Below are 22,735 nucleotides of genomic sequence, written 5' to 3' on the forward strand. Positions count from 1 at the left end.
TTATTACATATATTAAACACAATAGCCTGATGCATCAAATGAACTCAAGTCGATTAAGTTAGCGTCTGGAATGTTCTCAAACGTACATTCGAACCTCCGGCACGGCCCTTGTGGGTTTGTTCATTTAATAATATATTAGAAATACTGGTTTAACGACGTATAATGAACACTATCTTAACATCGATAGCTAAACCAATATTGATGCAACGAGGCAAGTAAATCCAAGGATCGTTGATGATAAATTGAGATAATTTGATAAACTTGAGAAAATCAAGATAAATTGATGATAAATGTATCTCATTTATGACTGTATTCATACAAGTTTGTATTAGGTTAATATCAGTTACAATTTTAACCTATCACAATCTAGATTTAAAATATGTTAGATGAGATTGTAGTGATAAGGAAAAAATATGTTAATTTATGCATAGATTTGCCTTGAATATATCCCCCTCCCCCCCCCCGGTGCTTGGAATAGCTGTTGTATTGTGATACAGCGTGTTGTATGAGTGTGTATAACCACCCATGTATTCTCACTCCCATGTCCTCCCATGTAGTGTTAACCGAATGCTTTAAATATGGCCCACAATGTATTTAATATTTCCTTATCTTTAAAGTTCCAAATTATATAGAAAATATATATATATAATTCTTGTTTTTTTCAGTCAGTGCCAAGAATTACCGAGACAGGGTTAGGTAAGTGTTTTTAATGGTTTTAAATGTTTAGAACTTTGTTTGTTATTTAATCTTGGTAATTGTTGCTTGAACCATCTTGGAGAGTATTGTTTGAACCATCTTGGAGGGTGTTGTTTGAACCATCTTGGAGGGTATTGTTTGAACCATCTTGGAGGGTGTTGTTTGAACCATCTTGGAGGGTGTTGTTTGAACCATCTTGGAGGGTGTTGTTTGAACCATCTTGGAGGGTGTTGTTTGAGCCATCTTGGAGGGTGTTGTTTGAACCATCTTGGAGGGTATTGTTTGAACCATCTTGGAGGGTATTGTCTGAACCATCTTGGAGAGTATTGTTTGAACCATCTTGGAGGGTGTTGTTTGAACCATCTTGGATGGTATTGTCTGAACCATCTTGGATGGTATTGTCTGAACCATCTTGGAGAGTATTGTCTGAACCACCTTGAGGATATACATTGCACTTTGTTGAATCTTTGCTTCCATTGACTAAGCATCTTTAAAGTTCATTACTGTATCTCTACTGTACTTGTGTTACAGTATACCTGAACGAACTTATTTTGTAAGAACAAAAATTGTCAAAAAAAGATAATGGGGTGAACAGATTATGGTTAAAGGAGAAAATGGGTAAAAAAATGGGTAAAAGAGAATGGGTTCATAAGAAAATAGATTAAGAGAAAATATATATAAAAGAAAATGGGTTAAGAGAAAATATAAGAGAAAATGGGTTAAGAGAAAATATAAGAGAAAATGGGTTAAGAGAAAATATAAGAGAAAATGGGTTAAGAGAAAATATAAGAGAAAATGGGTTAAGAGAAAATATAAGAGAAAATGGGTAAATAATGCTACCATTTTATTTCCCTTCTTGAGGTTATCTTGAGATGATTTCGGGGCTTTAGTGTCCCCGCGGCCCGGTCCTCGACCAGGCCTCCACCCCCAGGAAGCAGCCCGTGACAGCTGACTAACACCCAGGTTTCTTTCACCCAGGTGAAAGAAACTCTGCCCATTGTTTCTCTCCGGCGCCCGGGATCGAACCCAGAACCACAGGATCACAAGTCCAGCGTGCTGTCCGCTCGGCCGACCGGCTCCCCATGGCATAGCATATTTTGGGGTATAATATTTGTACTTTCGCTGTCTGGCGCTGTCTTATGGGTCAATCTTGCTTGAGACATACTTGGTAAGTCGTGAAGAAATCCACAAGGGCCGTGACGAGGGCTCGAACCTAAGTCCGAGAGGATTTGTTCATTTGATGAACGCTATTGTGATTTCTGTGTGCAATTGGTGAGACATCTTTGTGTGTGTTTGCGGAGGTTGTGCTTTAGCTCTTTGGATCTGCCTCTCAATTGATGCACAGGTTCGCTGAGCCTATTGGGCTCGATCACCACATCTCTTCCTAGTGTGTTAATTCCGCTTGTTAACTACTCTGATACTGAGGAAAAATGTTTCTAATGTCTCTGCGGCTCATATGAGTACTCAGTTTCCTACCTTTTCAACTACATAATCAAATCAATCCCCCCGATAATTTTGTACGTGGTAATCATGTCTCCTCCAAACTCTTCTGTTTTCCAGTAACATGAAGTTGAATCCTCCTTGTCGTATTGGAGTTTGATATTGCGGAACTGAACCCAACAAACTCTTCTTGGAGCCAGTTCCAATTCCTTTGCTTGTTCTCCTGAGAGAAGAAGAAGGGGGGGGGGGGGCGGATGTGTGGTCCAAGATTGCCACGAGAAGCTCTAATGCAAACTTGCTTTCACCTATTGCCTCTGTTCACCTAATAATCATCATGTACCCGGAATATAGATATTTAGACAGTTGTGGGGTTATATCCTGGGGGAGGGTCAGTGGTTTGACCTTCTGGTGGGTAATGGGGACAGCGATACAAGCCTATGATATATATATATATATACACTGGTTTCCTGTCCCAACAAAAAGAAGCACAAGTATTGTGTTCATTTAGCATAAGTTACCCCAATATTATTTTTCGTTTTCTTTCACATATGCTCACGGTAAATAAAGAAAACGATACTTTACGATACTTTATGGCAAACAAGTATATTTTAAATATAGCCCAAGTGACTGGCCACAATTTGAATAAAATAAATAAATAAATTTTTTTTTATTCAGGAAAACTACATACATAGTTGAGTTACAAACCTAATGCTGGATTTATAGATAGAGCTAGTACATACACTAGCTAAAGCCACTATTACGCATAGCGTTTCGAACAAGGTTAGGGGGGGGGGGGGTCACTTCGACTAAAACTTAATAGTAATTGAACTTAAAGTATAAATTGAGTCAAAATAAAAAAATAAAAAAGGGGGAACATGGCAGAAATTAGCCATTATACAAGTTGGTCAACAAACAGCATTGTTTAAAACAGTAAGACATGGGTTGACATTTAGACATTTGGACAGACAGACAAGACATTTGGTTGACAAATGATTTAGGGGTAAGTTAGGTTACAGGGAATTTATTAGGTAGTACTTAGTTTTTATCTTAAACTGGTTGAGAGAGGTACAGTCTTTGACATGATTGGGAAGGTCATTCCACACTCTGGGTCCCTTGATTTGTAGAGCATTTCTAGTTTGATTAAGTCGTACTCTTGGAATAGCAAATAGGTATTTGTTTCTGGTGTGGTGCTCATGGGTTCTGTTACAACCTTCTAAGAGCCTTTAAAGCTCAGCATTGACATTACAATTCAGAGTTTTAAATATATAGAGTACACATGAGAGGATGTGCAGTGACTTAATGTCTAACATATTCAGAGATTTGAGTAAGGGTACCGAGTGATGTCTGGGGCCAGAGTTGAATATTGTCCTAATGGCAGCTTTGTGTTGAGTAATTAGAGGGCGTAAATGATTTTGGGTAGTAGAACCCCAAGCACAAATACCATAGTTGAGGTAAGGATAGACGAGAGAGTAATAGAGAGTCACCAGGGCAGTGGTGACCGTGGTGGCGTTGTGACCACGGCAATATAAACGAAGTCGGGTTCATAATTAATAATAATAATACTTATAATAAGGAATAATAATAATAATAAGAAAAGGAAAAGAATAAAAACGAATGCATTACAGTTTCTAACGACAAGGAATTAACGCGTTAACATATATAGTAGTTTCCCTAAAATATTATGAAAGAAAACGTTAAAGCATTATAAGAAAACTTTCAATAGTCAGGGGTAGCTAAAATAATTTTTAATGCACAATATCCATGGGTAACAAATTTACCTGAGGGCCACTAACACTAGGGGGGGCCCGAGCGACGAGGACAGGAAGCCAGCGGCTTGTCGAAGGTCCTCTCCCCCTCATTTGCCGTGATAATCTCTTCCAATTAGATTTCTTTTCCTTAAAGTCTGTCATTATTCCTAAGCTTGAGTTGGATTTTTTTTAACACCTGGATTTTACCTCAATTATCATAAGCCTGCTCTAGTGGCCTCGACCGGGACAGGAAGCCCGCGGCTTATAGCAGTCCCTGTGGTTCAGTGGTAACACACGGGGGAGGACTGACTACTATGACGACTAACTATATATATATATATATATATATATATATATATATATATATATATATATATATATATATATATATATATATATATATATATATATATATATATATACATGTGTTGCGTAAGTGAAACGCAACACAGAATTCTACTCGAATGCCTCCTTCAGCTCCTGCAGATGTCTGACATCAGGTACCTGCAGAAAAATGTCGTCAACATACCTGCAGTATATGGCCGGTTTCAAGTCGATGCCAACTAAGACCTTCTGCTCATTGGTACCCATGTAGAAGTTCGCAAACAGGACACCTAGGGGAGAACCCATGGCGGCCCCATCTACTTGCTTATACATGTGCCCATTTGGACCCAAGACAGGCGCCTCTTTAGTGCAGGTCTGGAGTAGCTTTCTAAGTATGTTTTCTGGTGTGTGAAGAGGAGTACAGACCGGATCACGATACATTCTGTCCGGAATCATCCCGATTGTTTCATCCACAGGTACGTTGGTAAACAGTGACTCTACATCCAAAGAGGCTCTTATCCCTGTGGCCTGTGCTCCCCGCAGTAAGTCGACGAATTCCTTTGGAGACTTCAGGCTGAAAGCACAAGGTACATAAGGAGTCAGCAAGTCGTTGAGTCGCTTCGCCAGTCTGTACGTGGGTGTATCTGGCTGATGATTGGCCGAAGTGGGTTTCCAGGCTTGTGTGTCTCGTGTGTGTGTGTGTGTGTGTGTGTGTGTGTGTGTGTGTGTGTGTGTGTGTGTGTGTGTGTGTGTGTGTGTGTGTGTGTGTGTGTGTGTGTGTGTGATAAAAGCGGGGGGTCCAAGAGCTAACAGCTCGATCCCGCAGGCACAACTATAGTCAATACACAGCCACAAGGACATCAGAGCCACCTTCACCCCCTTTTATTTTCCTCTCTCTCTCTCTCTACATAAATGTCTCTCCCCTTAAAAAGGTATAAATTAAGGAAAAAAGCCGGCCGTCCGGTATAAAGACAAGCCCAAGCTGGGCAAAAAAAAGCTGCCTTTGACCAGCTTTGAGCGGCGCGACATCAAAAGAAACCCGTTACTGTGATGTTGGTTTTTTTTATAATTAACTTGGTCGTTTTATGTTGGGGAGCAATTGTAATTCAATCAATAAGCTCTGCCTCGCTCTTGATGACCAGAGATTGCGCAGAGAGCGGCCGTGGCACCTGCACTTCCAGACGTTGTGTCTGCGCCAAGTTATTCGTTACAGCAATTGTGATTTCTGTGTGTAAGGGAGTGTAAGGTCGGCCGAGCGGACAGCACGCGGGACTTGTGATCCTGTGGTCCTGGGTTCAATCCCAGGCGCCGGCGAGAAACATTGGGCAGAGTTTTTTTCACCCTATGCCCCTGTTACCTAGCAGTAAATTAGGTACCTGGGTGTTAGTCAGCTGTCACGGGCTGCTTCCTGGGGCCTGGTCGAGGACCGGGCCGCGGGGATACTAAAAGCCCCGAAATCATCTCAAGATAACCTCAAGATAAGGGCAAAGAGAGAGAACGGTCTATTGATATAGCTCGAGTGCATGGGGGGGGGGGGGAGTTGTGTAAAACCCTGGTTTGTGTCTCGGAGAGGCTGCAGGATCCAGTAAGTTCAGTAGAACTTCTGGTTTCAATTTTTTTTTTACCATGTCGTAGTTCAGTCGATCAAGGCAGTGTATGGGATGCTCTCCGACGCAGGTTCGAATCCTCGTCACGGCCCTTGTGGATTTGTTCATTGGGTCTGTGTCTTTTGCATGCCTGCTTGTTTGGGGGGGGGGGATTTTTTTTTGCCTTTTTAATGTCTTCCTTCTCGTCACGCTTGAGGGTGAGTTACACGACTTTGAATTTAAGTTCGCGGTGGATGAGTGCTTGCACTCTGAGACGGTGGACATTGTCGCTTCTCTCACTTGTAAATATGTCCTTGGTGTTCCCTGTCAATTCTGAGCTGGACGGTAGAGCGACGGTCTCGTTTCATGCAGGTCGGCGTTCAATCCCCAACTGTCTAGGAGGATTAGGCACCATTCCTTTCCCCCGTCCCATCCCAAATCCTTATCCTGATCTCTTCCAAGTGCTATATAGTCGTAATGACTTGGCGCTTTCCCCCTGATAGTTCCCTTTTTCCTTCCCTGTCAATCCTGACTGTGTTTGAATTCATAATCCTTATTTTTGGATTCATGCTAATTATGTCTCTCACGTGTGTCTCTTTTGCCTCTAAAACACTGATGAGCCTTGTCTCCTCTTGTTTGTTTTAGGCATAGTTGGCAGGTGTGTTATTACCTAAGTGTAATTACCTAAGTGTAGTTACAGGATGAGAGCTACGCTCGTGGTGTCCCGTCTTCCCAGCACTCTTTGTCATATAACGCTATATACGACAAGGGTGTGTATGTGTGTGTGTGTGTGTGTGTGTGTGTGTGTGTGTGTGTGTGTGTGTGTGTGTGTGTGTGTGTGTGTGTGTGTGTGTGTGTGTGTACTCACCTATTTGTGCTTGCGGGGGTTGAGCTTTGGCTCTTTGGTCCCGCCTCTCAACTGTCAATCAACAGGTGTACAGATTCCTGAGCCTACTGGGCTCTATCATATCTACACTTGAAACTGTGTATGGAGTCAGCCTCCACCACTACCGTGTGTGTGTGTGTGTGTGCTTGTTGTACTTGTCGTGGTTGAGCTTCAGCTCCTTAGCCTCGCCTCTGAACCTTTAATTGCCTGGAGTACAGGGGGCTCCAAGTCTATTGGGGTTCAGGTGAAGCTTTGTATAGAGTCTGCCTCTCGCAGATAGGCCTATATAGGCCTATATAGGATTATATAGGGATATATTAAAGTACATAAGAGTGCATGGGAGCACCCGGAACTACGTAGATAAGACAGACGGGAGAAACTAGGCCTATTTAGCCCTGCGTTGTGGTACTCTTAAAGGAAGTGAACATGTCTTGCTAATAGACAGTACAAAGTACTTTCTGAGTGAATAATGGCAATAGTATAGCATAAGGCTCTCTCCACACTCTCCTCTCCCATATATCCAACTCCCTTAACCCTCCCTTCCTCCACTCACACCCCCTCCCACTCCCCATCCCACTAGCCTGTATCACAGGCTCGAACTCAGAACAGCACTCTGAGGAGACCGGATATTTAACAGCACAAATAGAGGAAGAGCGATAAATAGTGATGCAATGGTCACTATAAAGAGACTAGGGGAGAGAGGTTTAAGGGGCAGAACAAAGGGGAAAGTGAATCAGGGGGGTAAGACAGAAGAGGGGAGAGGGGAAGAGGGGTCAAAAATGAGGGGACGTTTGATACTTGTTTAGTGAAAGGCTTAAGGGCCAGACGATAAGCCTAGAGTAGGATTTAAGGATATGACCATAAGGGATTGTCAGTAATCTTCAGTAGCAGAGAGGGGAGAGGAGAGAGGGGAAGTGAGAGGGGAAGAAGATAAGAAAGAAGGAGAAACAAGAAAGGGAAAATAAAGCAAGAACAATTGACTACTAAAAACATCACATCAATGGAAACAAATGATAACCAGGACCCAAGATATGGAAATAAAATTAAGAAAACGAGAAAAAGATAAATAAAAAAATTGAGAAGTGAGATAAGAGATAACGGAAGGGAAACAAGGGGAAACAAAACAAAGTAAGAAAAGCAGGAGAAGCGAGAAAAAAGAGACACACAAGAAAGAACAAATGAATAACAGCAAACACAGGAAGATAAGAATAGTGACAAATATATATAAAAAATGTGAAATATAAGATACAGAAAAAGGAACGAAAGAGATAATTAGAGAAAATGGAGAATTGGAACACGAGGGAAGAAAACTGATAGTAAATTAAACAATAAACAATAACACATGAAGAAAATGGAGAGAAGCAAATAATCAAAGAATAAAGGAGAGAGTAACAAAGAAAGGGGAACAGAGTGACACACAAGAAAGGAAGAGAAGAGGAGGAGGAGGAGGAAGATGAAACAGGAAGAAAAGAAATGAATAAGATGAAACGGAAAGGGGGCGCAAATAGGAGATAGAGAAGAAAGGACGGAGGAGGAGAGACAGAGCAACACTGAGCTACGAAGCAAGAGACAAAGGGAAATATTGGATAAAGAAGGAGAGATAAATGGAAGAAGAATTAAGATCATTGAACTGAAAAGGAGGAAAATGGATTGAGAAACAACAGAAAGAAATTGACAGGAGATAATAATAAGATTTAAGACAAGCCCCCCTGTCAACCAGTCAACCACAATTCAACCCTGTCAACCACCCCCCCACACCCCCCCCAAGGAAACGTCTCAAGCCCAATACATCATCCTCAAGTCGGCCACAGCAAACAAGCCAATCACCACTGAGAGACCAAACATGGCTGCCACCACCACCACCACCACCAAACAACCACTCCTCCCCCCCCCTACCACAGTGGGGGGGCTAGGGGGGGGGGTAGTTGGTTGGGAGACGGCTGGCTGGTTGGCCCTCAGACCTTCAGGGTAGGAAGTAGGTAGTAAAACTTCTTTATTGTTTGTCTTAGACGTATTATTAAGGTCTGCGATCACAGATTGTGGTGGATTGTGTATAGAGGGCGGGGTTATTCAGGCGTGTGGGAGGGGTGATTGTGGTAGGGGGGGGGAAGGATTGTGGTGGTGTAGGGAGAAGGATTGTAGTAGTGGAGGGGGAAAGGATTGTGGTTGTGTAGGGGGGTGATTGTGGTTGTGTAGGGGGGAAGGATTGTAGTAGTGGAGAGGGGGGAAGGATTGTGGTTGTGTAGGGGGGTGATTGTGGTTGTGTAGGGGGGAAGGATTGTAATAGTGGAGAGGGGGAAGGATTGTGGTGGTGTAGGGGGTAGTGATTGTGGTGCTTTAGAGGGGAAGGATTGTAGTAGTGGAGGGGGGGAAGGATTGTGGTGGTGTAGGAGGGAATGATTGTGGTGCTTTAGAGGGGGGGAAAGGATTGTGGTGGTGTAGTGGAAAGCTACCACCACTACCACCTTCCCCAACAATCAACATTAACAATATTCTGAACCCCCAGAAAAAACACACACACACAAAAATTTTCAAATTTCAAATCAGAATCACATAAATTTTGCTCAGTTACACAAGCCAATAATTTTTAGCACAATATTCTCATTGGAACATTTTCATCACCAGGAAATGACATTTCTCACTTATTTTTCTCACTCGTAAATGTTATTAAAATAACGAAAGCTCTTGCTGTAAGTTAATCCCTATTTATGCACGATTGTAAAAAGCCACAAAGGATTTACATCCTTAAAAAACTGCTCCCCAGAATTAATGTTGAAACGTCTAATGAAATTTGGTTTTATATATAAATGTCGAATGTCACAATGTCGTGAAGGAACTACATACAGTGCCGGTCTGGGTTCGATTACCCTCGGGATAAAAGTGGCTTCGAACCCGACATTCACGTGTAAGAATGGTAATTAGCCACTCCAGCCAAAGATTCTAACAAGGAATGGAAAGATATCTAAGGTATCTTTAGATATCTATACCTGTTCCTTTGGCTGGAGCATAGCGCGTAGGATCGTCAGAGATGTAAATCAGGTCATTTGAGGTCTGATCGGTGGTATTAAGATAGGCCTGACCCATAGGGAGCCGGTCGGCCGAACGGACAGCACACTGGACTTGTGATCCTGTGGTCCCGGGTTCGATCCCGGGCGCCGGCGAGGAAACAATGGGCAGAGTTTCTTTCACCCTATGGCCCTGTTAACTAGCAGTAAAATATGTACCTGGGTGTTAGTCAGCTGTCACGGGCTGCTTCCTGGGGGTGGAGGCCTGGTCGAAGACCGGGCCGCGGGGACACTAAAAAGCCCCGAAATCATCTCAAGATAACCTCAAGATAACCTGACCCCCCCTAGCACCCCCCTCACCTCGTAATTAGTGAAATGTGGCTGGATGATTCCCTAGACTTTTATCCATAACATGTTTAATCTGAAAAAGAGTTTTGACAGTTCAGTATTTCATTTTCCGAGACGTAGAGGGGAAATAGAGAATAGAGACAGAGACAGAGAGACAGAAGACATAGAGAAAGGTAATAGATAAGACCAGGTAACCACCCCTACCCCCCCCACCTCTCCATCTAAGTATTAATAAGCTTACACACAACACATGACCCATCATCACCTGTCAAGTAATTAGCAATTACCCTGTTCAGTCTAACCTCTAATTACCGAGTCTTATTTCCCGTCTGTGTTGTTCCGTCTTGACGTCGTCTGTATACCAGTAAACCGCCTGGTTTACGGGAGTAAACCAACGATATTATTAGTGAAGGATTTACCCTTGGTTTACTTCATACCGAACACATTATTAATAAAGCACTTCTGTGTAAACTACAACACCCACATTATTAGTAAAGGTGTTCTGTGTAAACTAGAACACCCACATTATTAATAAAGCACTTCTGTGTAAACTAGAACACCCCACATTATTAGTAAAGCACTTCTGTGTAAACTAATTCAACGACATTATTAGTAAAGATCTGTTGCTCGGTCTCAATTTACGATAATCGTACTTTCTCCCTCTTTACTATTCTCTTTGTTTCTTCTCCTCTTTGTTTCTTCTCCTCTTTGTTTCTTCTCCTCTTCTCTCTCTCTCTCTCTCTCTACTCCCTCTTCTCATTGTCTCCTCTCAGCCATCTATTGTAAGCAGCAGTGCCGCTGAGGTTGTAGTGAAGAGAGAGAAAGAGAGAGAGAGAGAGAGAGAGAGAGAGAGAGAGAGAGAGAGAGAGAGAGAGAGAGAGAGAGAGAGAGAGAGAGAGAGAGAGAGAGAGAGAGAGAACCTTAGTCTCATTTCCCAATTCCTTACACCCTTAGGTGTCAGAACTTCTAAGAACAAGTCCTGTTCTTATGTAAGAACAGGACGCCCTTGATAAGTCCTGTTCTTATGTAAGAACAGGACGCCCTTGTTAAGTCCTGTTCTTATGTAAGAACAGGACGCCCTTGACAAGTCCTGTTCTTATGTAAGAACAGGACGCCCTTGATAAGTCCTGTTCTTATGTAAGAACAGGACGCCCTTGATAATGGTTCTTATGTAAGAACAGGACGCCCTTGATAATGGTTCTTATGTAAGAACATCAATGTTATCTACTCTCATTATGTACCTTTTAAATAAAGACGAATAATTTAAATATTCTCAATAAATAAAATCAATAAAGATCTTCCTCAGCAAGCATAAGAAATAATGCCGGAACGCATGAGGAAGTCTTCAAGAAGTGTCGGACCAACCAGGCTGTGGTGGGCATGTGGGGCCTGCAGGCCGCGTCAAGCAACAGCCTGGTGGATCAAGTTATTACTAGTCTAGCCTGGCCTCGGGCCGGGCTTGGGGGAGTCGAAACACTCCCAGAACCCCATCAAGGTACAATCCAGGTCCAAGAACTAAAGCTCGATCCTGGTGGTTCAGATAGGATTTAATACATACACACTTGTCATGCATATACACATACATATAAATACATGCGAATACATATACTGTACATTCATGCATACAGGTATACATGACTGTATGCAAAAATGAATTTTTATCTTTCTAGGCTTAGTAAGTCATTAATTAGGGAGTTGTTAGCCAGATTCTCTCTCTCTCTCTCTCTCTCTCTCTCTCTCTCTCTCTCTCTCTCTCTCTCTCTCTCTCTCTCTCTCTCTCTCTCTCTCTCTCTCTCTCTCTCTCTCTCTCTCTCATCCTTTTCTTCCTTTCTTTTAAGATAAGAATACTAGCCTTTGTGGTGGGGTGTGCAGGCTGCCTTTGAAGTGAAGTGTGTGAGAGGGGGGGAGGGGGGAGCTGGGGAGAGGGGAGAGAGAGGGGGGAGAGGGAGAGGCTGTGAGGGGAGAGAATGAGAGGTTGGGGAAGGCAGGAGAGAGAAAGAGAGAGAGAGAGAGAGAGAGAGAGAGAGAGAGAGAGAGAGAGAGAGAGAGAGAGAGAGAGAGAGAGAGAGAGAGAGAGAGAGACGAGAAGCACTCCCAGTTGTCTAAAGTGATTTACTCTTAAGTAAAGCAACTAACAATATCAACTCTTTATTAGATCTCTTTATTAGATCTATCAATTACCTTTATTACTAATAATTACTAGTATGACACAGTGTGGTTATAATTTACGATGATTATTAGCTATAATACCACACTCACATACAAACATCTGTGTTACACGTGTCCCAGACATGCCTCAGACTGGGATTCGAACCCCGGCGTCTCATTCAGCTCGACTCTTCAAGCATACCACAACAGTCTGATAAGTCAGATATGTCGCATAACAACGAGACGTTATTAAAGATGTTTACAAAAGGAAAAATTCCTCCGTTTGATGATTAAGAACTAACCAAAATATCTAGTTAGTAATTTAGTTAATAATTAGTAATTAAACATATATTTAATAATTTCTGTTGGTGTTATGAGGGTAAATTTAGTCAAATAAAATGTCGAATAACTTGTATTTATTGAGGATAATATTTAAAATATGTATAGTATGTCAAATATACTGGTTATACTCATTCAGTGGTTATACGCTGTGTTAAACAGCCTGGTTTTTGTTCGATCTATTTTCATAATTATTCGCATAAGTTGAGGGGTATTTGGGGGTTTTAAACACGCTAAATGATTTCCGTAATGAGTGTGTACCAGTCTAATGGTGCTGTTTGGAGACTGAGCTTCGGCACTTGGGTTCCCGCCTCTCAACTTTTTTGCGAGCGATTCACTCCGTGGTTCGTGTTAGTTTGATGATCCTGTACTGGGGTTCTGTGGCATGTTTCTGTGTCTCATTAGTGTTCATAGTTCACACCTGTGTCTCATTAGTGTTCATAGTTCACACCTGTGTCTCATTAGTGTTCATAGTTCACACCTGTGTCTCATTAGTGTTCATAGTTCACACCTGTGTCTCATTAGTGTTCATAGTTCACACCTGTGTCTCATTAGTGTGGACATTAGTCTTACTAGAACACACACACACACACACACACACACACACACAGCCTGGTGTGTGTGTGGGGCCTCGTAGCCTGGTGGATAGCGCGCAGGACTCGTAATTCTGTGGCGCGGGTTCGATCCCCGCACGAGGCAGGAGCAAATGGGCAAAGTTTCTTTCACCCTAAGTGCCCCTGTTACCTAGCAGTAAATAGGTACCTGAGAGTTAGTCAGCTGTCACGGGCTGCTTCCTGGGGTGTGTGTGTGTGTGTGGTGTGGGGGGAAAAAAAAAAAAGTAGTTAGTAGTTAGTTAGTAAACAGTTGATTGACAGTTGAGAGGCGGGCCGAAAGAGCAAAGCTCAACCCCCGCAAAAACACAACTAGTAAACACACACACACACACACACAGTTACAAGTGGAGTCCCGCAGGGGTCAGTCCTTGGACCTATACTGTTTCTGGTATATGTAAATGATCTCCCAGAGGGTATAGACTCGTTTCTCTCAATGTTTGCTGATGATGCAAAAATTATGAGGAGGATTGAAACAGAGGATGATAGTAGGAGGCTACAAGATGACCTAGACAGACAGAGTGAATGGTCCAACAAATGGCTGTTCAAGTTCAACCCGAGTAAATGCAAAGTAATGAAACTAGGCAGTGGAAACAGGAGACCAGACACAGGATACAGAATAGGAGATGAAGTACTTAATGAAACGGACAGAGAGAAAGATCTAGGAGTTGATATCACACCAAACCTGTCTCCTGAAGCCCACATAAAGAGAATAACGTCTGCGGCATATGCGAGGCTGGCTAACATCAGAACGGCGTTCAGGAACCTGTGTAAGGAATCATTCAGAATCTTGTACACCACATATGTAAGACCAATCCTGGAGTATGCGGCCCCAGCATGGAGCCCGTACCTTGTCAAGCACAAGACGAAGCTGGAAAAAGTTCAAAGGTATGCTACTAGACTAGTCCCAGAACTAAGAGGCATGAGTTAAGAGGAAAGGCTGCGGGAAATGCACCTTACGACACTGGAAGACAGAAGAGTAAGGGGGAGACATGATCACAACCTACAAAATCCTCAGGGGAATCGACCGGGTAAACAAGGATGAGCTATTCAACACTGGTGGGACGCGAACAAGGGGACACAGGTGGAGACTGAGTACCCACATGAGCCACAGAGACGTTAGAAGGAACTTTTTCAGTGTCAGAGTAGTTAACGGATGGAATGCATTAGGAAGTAATGTGGTGGAGGCTGACTCCATACACAGTTTATAATGTAGATATGATAGAGCCCAGTAGGCTCAGGAACCTGTATACCTGTTGATTAACGGTTGAGAGGCGGGACCAAAGAGCCAAAGCTCAACCCCCGTAAGCACCATATAGTACATATGTGACATATTCCAAGCCATATTTTTTTTTCAAGGCATTAACTCTTCCTCTCAGTTTTATTAAACAATAGAGATTTTATACCTAATTTTACAATAACATGAGTTACTTTACAATTTATTTAAATATTTTAATTCTGTTTTATTATTTATATAAAACTGTAATATCAATATAGGTAAAGGTCCAGTACTAATGGTAATATCTTAACATACTAAGAAGGTTAGGTTAGGTCGGTGTTTTCTATTCAGCTTTTAAAGGTAAACTAAAATATCCACAATAAATTTATATGTCACATAGGCACTTACTCATAAACAAAATATTGACTATAAGCAAGAGCGAGAAAACGGATTGCACCCACCACCCAGATTAAGACTCACCTGCTGACAAGACCCCCCCCCCACCAAATATTCACCCCTCACCCCTCACCCCTCACACCCCTCACCCCTCACTCAATTACCTCACCTGCGGATGTTAGCTACGCCTTCACACGCCCAATCTCCACTGACGCTCACTAGATTAACCTTACCTGAGGTAGTTAAATATGTTTTCTCACCTCGTGTGAGGAAACCAAATATTGGTTTTTGATTAGGGAGACGGGTTTAATTTTTTACAGCTTTTTTGATATCTATCTTCCCCTCTTCTCTCTCTCTCTCTCTCTCTCTCTCTCTCTCTCTCTCTCTCTCTCTCTCTCTCTCTCTCTCTCTCTCTCTCTCTCTCTCTCTCTCTGTCTGTCTGTCTGTCTCTCTCTCTCTCTCTCTCTCTCTCTCTCTCTCTCTCTCTCTCTCTCTCTCTCTCTCTCTCTCTCTCTCTCTCTTGGTTAGCATGTTTGTGTGTTATAATTTCTGGGGGGAGTTTGGTGTGGTGTCTTGGGTTGTTTTCGTGTCTTGCAGGGTCGGGGTTTGATTCCCGAGGGTGCTATACGTGATTGGGGCGTCATTCCTTCACGCTGTGCTTATAGTCTAGTTCTATGTGTCTTAGATTTTTGGTTGTTTATCCTGGTATCTATATGGTATGCCTTGTATCCATTGGTATTCTGTATGTTCTTATATGCCAGACCCTTATCCTCGTAATCCAGCTCATTGTGCTTATATCCCAGCTCCTTGTCCTCATACCCCAGCTCCTTGTCCTCATATCCCAGCTCCTTGTCCTCATACCCCAGCTCCTTGTCCTCATATCCCAGCTCCTTGTCCTCATACCCCAGCTCCTTGTCCTCATACCCCAGCTCCTTGTCCTCATACCCCAGCTCCTTGTCCTCATACCCCAGCTCCTTGTCCTCATATCCCAGCTCCTTGTCCTCATACCCCAGCTCCTTGTCCTCATATCCCAGCTCCTTGTCCTCATACCCCAGTTCCTTGTCCTCATACCCCAGCTCCTTGTCCTCATACCCCAGCTCCTTATCCTCATACCCCAGCTCCTTGTCCTCATACCCCAGCTCCTTGTCCTCATACCCCAGCTCTTTGTCCTCATATCCCAGCTCCTTGTCCTCATACCCCCAGCTCCTTGTCCTCATATCCCAGCTCCTTGTCCTCATACCCCAGCTCCTTGTCCTCATACCCCAGCTCCTTGTCCTCATATCCCAGCTCCTTGTCCTCATATTCCTTTCAAGTCTTTCATATTAATTTATATCTAGCAGTTTCTCTTGAGAATTAACGCAGGAGTATTTCCTCACATTCGATTTGTGTTTCCTGCTTCTATCTGTGTCCTCTTGTGCCTGCTTTTCTCTCAGTTGGAAAATGTGGTCCTTGTGTATGTTTATTTTCTTGAGTATCTTGTATGTAGTGAGCATATCCACCCCCCCCCCTCACCCTTCTCTGTAGCTCATTTCCTCTGCGGTTTCGCAAGGTGGGGATTTTTGCTACTGGGATTACAGTAGAATTTTCCGGAATCTGCAGCGATGGTCGTATTAAATCTGGTGGGGTTGATTACTTTGTTACCAGTTGGTGATGGAGGAGGAACAGGAGGTGGGAGAGAGTTACGGAAGCCAGTGGATCTCTCCACGACACAAACCAGGAACATCGCGTAGTAAGTCTTACCACACGGCAACTGTTAGGCAAAAAAACGGGTCCCTAGAGCTGGAGCTGCACACACACACACACACACACACACACACACACACACACACACACACACACACACACACACACACACACACACACACCGGCAGCCATGAGGCAAGCGTTCGCCCCCCCCCCCCACACACACACACACTCGGAGTAAGAGAACCCTTAATTTCCTGTTAGTTTAGGTGATCAAGGCGACTGTGTCGTTCAGCGGAAGGCATTAAGCGCTGTTTTATACCTTTTTCAGGAGAGAAAATAGCAACAGGACTTAATCACAAAAGGACCTTGGCTTCATCAAAGCATCAGCTGCCTTCAAAGGGAATCAAAAACTCCTGAAGCCTCCTTTTTTCAGTTTCATTTCCGAAAGCAAACACAGCCAGAGGAGGGTTTGTGTGTGTGTCTGTGTGTGTGTGTGTGTGTGTGTGTGTGTGTGTGTGTGTGTGTATGTGTGTGTATGTGTGTGTATGTGTGTGTGTGTGTGTGTGTGTGTGTGTGTATGTGTGTGTGTGTGTGTGTGTGTGTGTGTGTGTGTGTGTGTGTGTGTGTGTGTATTCACCTAGTTGTGTTTGCGGGGGTTGAGCTTTGCTCTTTCGACCCGCCTCTCAACTGTCAATCAACTGTTTACTAACTACTTTTTTTTCTTCTCTCCACCACACCCCCCCCCCCCTCAGGAAGCAGCCCGTGACAGCTGGCTAACTCCCAGGTACCTATTTACTGCTAGGTAACAGGGGCATTCAGGGTGAAAGAAACTTTGCCCATTTGCCTGGTGCGGGAATCGAACCCGCGCCACAGAATTACGAGCCCTGCGCGCTATCCACCAGGCTACCAGGCCCCCACTGGTAGCCTGTGTGTGTGTGTTGACAGTTGAGAGGCGGGACCAAACAGCTGAAGCTCAACCCCCGCAAGCACAAATAGGTGAGTACACACCGACACACACACAACAGCTGTCTAACTCCCAGGTACCTATTTACTGCAAGATGAACAGAGGCATCAGGTGAAAGACGCAATTTATTTTTCTGTCTCAGCCGGGAATCGAACCCAGGTCAGTGTGTGTGTGTATATACGCATGTTTCTTTCAGTTACATATAAGAACAAACTGAAAAAGTTTGATATCTTTCCTGAGGTGAGCGCTATATAGCACCTTGATAAAGGTCAGCCCTAAAGGTCAAACTTAGAAGGTCAAAGGTCTAATGGTCAATTTTGAAGGTTAAAATTCTCATTTCAGAATCAAAGTCAAAAGTTCAAAGATAACGGTCACATGCACAGCATTAAAAAGTTAACTACGGGGCTCACCATAGCCCGTGCTACTTGGAACTTTTTGTTCCAAGTAGCGAATCTTAAACAACAACAACAACATTAAAAATTAAACTCAAAGGTCTAAGCAATAGCTCATAGAACACTACAGAATAACGTTCAAGATAAGAACGAATCATTCAGAACCTTGTATACCCACGTATGCCAGACTAATACTGGAGTATGCAGCTCCAGCATGGAGTCCATGCTGTCTAGTCAAACACGAAGCGAAGTTAGAGGTATGCCACCAGGCTAGTCCCAGATCTGAGGGGCATGAGCTATGAGGAAAGATTACTGGAACTGAACCTCACGACACTAGAAGACAGACGAGTTAGGGGAGACATGATCACTACCTATAAAATCATATCCCCCCAGGAAGCAGCCCGTAGCAGGTGTCTAATTCCCAGGTACCTATTTATTCCCCCCTGCTAGGTAACAGGGGGCATCAGGGTGAAAGAAACATTTTTTGCCCATTTGTCTCCGCCTCCACCGGGGATCGAACCCGGAGCCCCAGGACTACGAATCCGAAGCGCTGTCCACTCAGCTGTCATGACAGGCAGACTCCATTCACAGCTTCAAATGTAGATATGATAGAGCCCAGTAGGCTCAGGAATCTGTACACCAGTTGATTGACAGTTGAGAGGCGGGACCAAAGAGCCAGAGCTCAACCCCCGCAAGCACAACTAGGTGAGTACAACTAGGTTAATACTATAATTGTAAACATGTAAGAAAATTAATAATTTTTGTTGTTGGTGACGATCATCATCAAATGATTTGACTAATTAGGCCTAACTAGGCTGTTGGCAACCCTCCCACCTTGTTATTTAATCAAATTCATCTTGCCTTCAATATATAATAAATGCCAAGTCAATGGGGGGTCAGAGATCAATTAATATCAAGTTAATATTGCATTAAAGAATGTAGCATAAGCGAAAAAAAAATATATATTGACAAGATAGAATGGAATCAGTCTTGAGCGGCGTGTGCGCATGCGCGGCCCCGCCCACCACCACCACCTCTCACACCGTATACAAAGCGACCAATTTTTAATACAAATATACCCACACTGCTTTGAGCTGTTGTATCGAGGAGGGGGGGGGGACATAACATGTATCAAAGAGCCCTTTGAGCCACACACCGTGACAATAAGGAGATTATTTTTAATCTTTCCCGGTTGTTATTGAGGATCATTAGTAGTGTCGAAGGAGGGGTGAGTATGCCCTTCTTCCCCGCACACGCCTGCGTAACCGCCACAGATTTGAAAACAAAATTCTTAAATTTCTGCTTATTTTAAATATGTGTAGCTCATCGTGCGTGGAAAATATCCATGGTTGCTGTGAGGAAATACACTAGTGATAAGCTGGGGTAAGGTGTCTGGGGGGCGCGCGGCGGAAAGAGATTTATACTTATTCCGCGCCGAGAGTCAAATCTCCCGCCTCTTCAATTCTATCGTTTCAAAACTTTTTCCCGAACGCCGTGGGGAGCGGCAGGTGCTCGGGCAGGAGTGCCAACACCAGCCCGCGGGCTGACCTTCACTCACATTACATAATTACCTTAAAATCGAATGTAATACGTGGTTGAAAGGTTGAATCTATTGTTTGGCGTTGTGGCTAATGTAAAAGATAATTGTATATTGAAGTTTGTGTTAGGGAATTATAAATATTGGCATAGGGGGTAGAGGTGTGAGGCGCGGGGCGTGTGGCAACAGTGCGGGTTAGCCTCACCGCGCGCCGAGGTGTTGTGTTGGAAAAGCTCATTATCTTCAACGGGTTTTATGGAGGGTAGCGAACACTGGGAGAAAAGTTCTCACCTGTTTGTTCTCCCTGTTTGTTCTCTTGTTATCCTCCAGGAGGCGCTAATGTTCCCTGCTCCGGCCTTTGTTCTTCCGCGCGTTTCGTGGGAAGTTATTTTAACTCCGACTTTGATGGTTTGGAGACGTTTGGAGGGAGGTCATTTTCGCGCTTCTTTTTTTTTTTTTAATCTTTCCCGCCTTTTTTAATTCCAGTTCTTTTGTTCTCCTTTGGAAGGAATGTGTTTTTGTTCACTATATGTTCTTCTCCGTTCTTAGCCAATTTGAATTATCAAGCATTATTTTAAATTAACAATATTTTGTTTATATTACTTTATTTAAAACTGAATTTTTTACTGTATTTAGAAGAGGGGAAAAATTTCGCTTTTCACGCGCGTTCGCGAAAAATTTCTTCTTCTAAACTTTTTTTTAGCGTTATTTTGAAGGAACTTTTGAATTTCAATTTTTTTTCATACTTTTGGCCTCATTATAGTTTGAAAAATCAATTAAAAAATGACTTTTATAAGGCATTAATGACAATACTTTTGGCAGTCCAGCAGTTGGAGAGAAGTAAAGTTCGTTGTAAACACGCTAAATTTGAACTTTTTTAACATATTGGAGTGCTCTGTGTGCTCTAATATTGTGCTCTATCATGGTCTAGTTCCTCTGGCTCTATTTTGGTCTAGTTCCCTGGCTCTATTATGGTCTAGTTCCCTGGCTCTATTTTGGTCTAGTTCCCTGGCTCTATTTTGGTCTAGTTCCCTGGCTCTATTTTGGTCTAGTTCCCTGGCTCTATTTTGGTCTAGTTCCCTGGCTCTATTTTGGTCTAGTTCCCTGGCTCTATTTTGGTCTAGTTCCCTGGCTCTATTTTGGTCTAGTTCCCTGGCTCTATTTTGGTCTAGTTCCTCTGGCTCTATTTTGGTCTAGTTCCCTGGCTCTATTTTGGTCTAGTTCCCTGGCTCTATTATGGTCTAGTTCCTCTGGCTCTATTTTGGTCTAGTTCCCTGGCTCTATTTTGGTCTAGTTCCTCTGGCTCTATTTTGGTCTAGTTCCCTGGCTCTATTTTGGTCTAGTTCCCTGGCTCTATTTTGGTCTAGTTCCTCTGGCTCTATTTTGGTCTAGTTCCCTGGCTCTATTTTGGTCTAGTTCCCTGGCTCTATTATGGTCTAGTTCCTCTGGCTCTATTTTGGTCTAGTTCCTCTGGCTCTATTTTGGTCTAGTTCCCTGGCTCTATTTTGGTCTAGTTCCCTGGCTCTATTTTGGTCTAGTTCCCTGGGTCTATTTTGACCCTGTTGCTGGCTCTATTGTGACCTTATAGAGCTTTTGTTGCGAGAGATTATCTTGCAAGATTTTTAGTAACTTATTTACAGCAGTTGTATGAGGCGAATCTGCTTCATCCTTGCTGGTCCTAGAGACTCTCCAAGCTTTGACGAAACCTGTTCATCTTTCCGCCAATGATTCTGGCGGTTATTAAATAATTTACCCACTTGTAAATACCTCCTCTTGGACCAAATTTCAATATTTACACATTTTTTGTATTATTTACCCAAAAAATAATATGTTGATAAGGTTATAGAGCTTCACCAGGTCTATAATGTAATTATAACATAAATACCATTATAGATGAGAGTGAAGAGGACACAGAGGTATCAGAGCGAATTACTGTAATCTGATTACAGATATACTTGTTAAGACGCTATATATTTATATATATATATATATATATATATATATATATATATATATATATATATATATATATATATATATATAATTCTAACGCGAATTTTCTCAATATTTCTTATGTTTTTCTTCACTGTCGGTGGTAGTGAAAATATCAATTCTCCAAAATTCATTTTTATTAATGGTCTGACGCGTAGAAGCGTTTCGTAAGGGCTTCATACATTCTCAAAGACTTCTTTACACTTATCTCTACACTTATGATACACTTGATGCACTGTTTACGAAATATTTGACATATCTTTTGCTTTTTATTGGTTTGGGTGAGGTGGGTAGAATATAATTGTGCATTAATTGGCTGTTGATTGCTGGTGTTGACTCTTTGATGTGTAGTGCCTCGCAGATGTCGAGCCGCCTGCTATCGCTGTATCTATCGATGATATCTGTGTTGTTTGTTAAGACTTCTCTGGTGATGGTCTGGTTGTGAGAAGAGATTATATGTTCCTTAATGGAGCCCTGTTGCTTAGGCATTGTTAGTCGCCTGGAAAGAGGCATTGTTGTCTTGCCTATATACTGAGTTCTTTGGGGCTTACAGTCCCCAAGTGGGCATTTGAAGGCATAGACGACGTTGGTCTCCTTAAATGCCCACTTGGGGACCTTGGGCCAGTGTATGTATGGAACAAGTATATATATATATATATATATATATATATATATATATATATATATATATATATATATATATATATATATATATATATATATATATATATATATATATATACATATATATATATATATATATATATATATATATATATATATATATATATATATATATATCAGAATAAAGTATAAAAAATATGGTGACATCCAAACTGCTTCAGTTAATGAGATCTTGATCTCAAATAACAAGAAAAGTATAGATGATATTTTCAGGAGATGCTCTGTTGACGGCGCATCTGCACGAGATGAGAAAAGTCTGGTCTGGAATTAGCGCCGAGAGGAGCAAAGCCTCTAAGGTGGAGGCTGATAGACTGAAGAATGAGCTGGTTTTTGACTCGTGTTCTTCAGCGAATTAGAACAGGGAGAGAACAGGAGAACTTGTTTGTGTTATAATGCACATCTCTAGGAAGTGTAGAGAGAAGAGAGAGAGAGAGAGAGAGAGAGAGAGAGAGAGAGAGAGAGAGAGAGAGAGAGAGAGAGAGAGAGAGAGAGAGAGAGAGAGACAGAGAGAGAGAGAGAGAGAGAGAGAGAGAGAGAGAGAGAGAGAGAGAGAGAGAGAGAGAGACAGAGACAGAGAGAGAGAGACAGAGAGAGAGAGAGAAGAACTGGGGAAGAACAGAAGCTAATTTTTGTTATCAGAACACGTGAGTTACGGGTTAGAAGAACATTTATGTGTTATATTGGGAACTTCTGAGGTAAATACTTAGAGAGAACAGTTTCTAGGTGAAACAGAA

The sequence above is a fragment of the Procambarus clarkii genome, chromosome 11 (assembly GCF_040958095.1).
Source record: "Procambarus clarkii isolate CNS0578487 chromosome 11, FALCON_Pclarkii_2.0, whole genome shotgun sequence".
Classification (NCBI taxonomy): domain Eukaryota; kingdom Metazoa; phylum Arthropoda; class Malacostraca; order Decapoda; family Cambaridae; genus Procambarus; species Procambarus clarkii.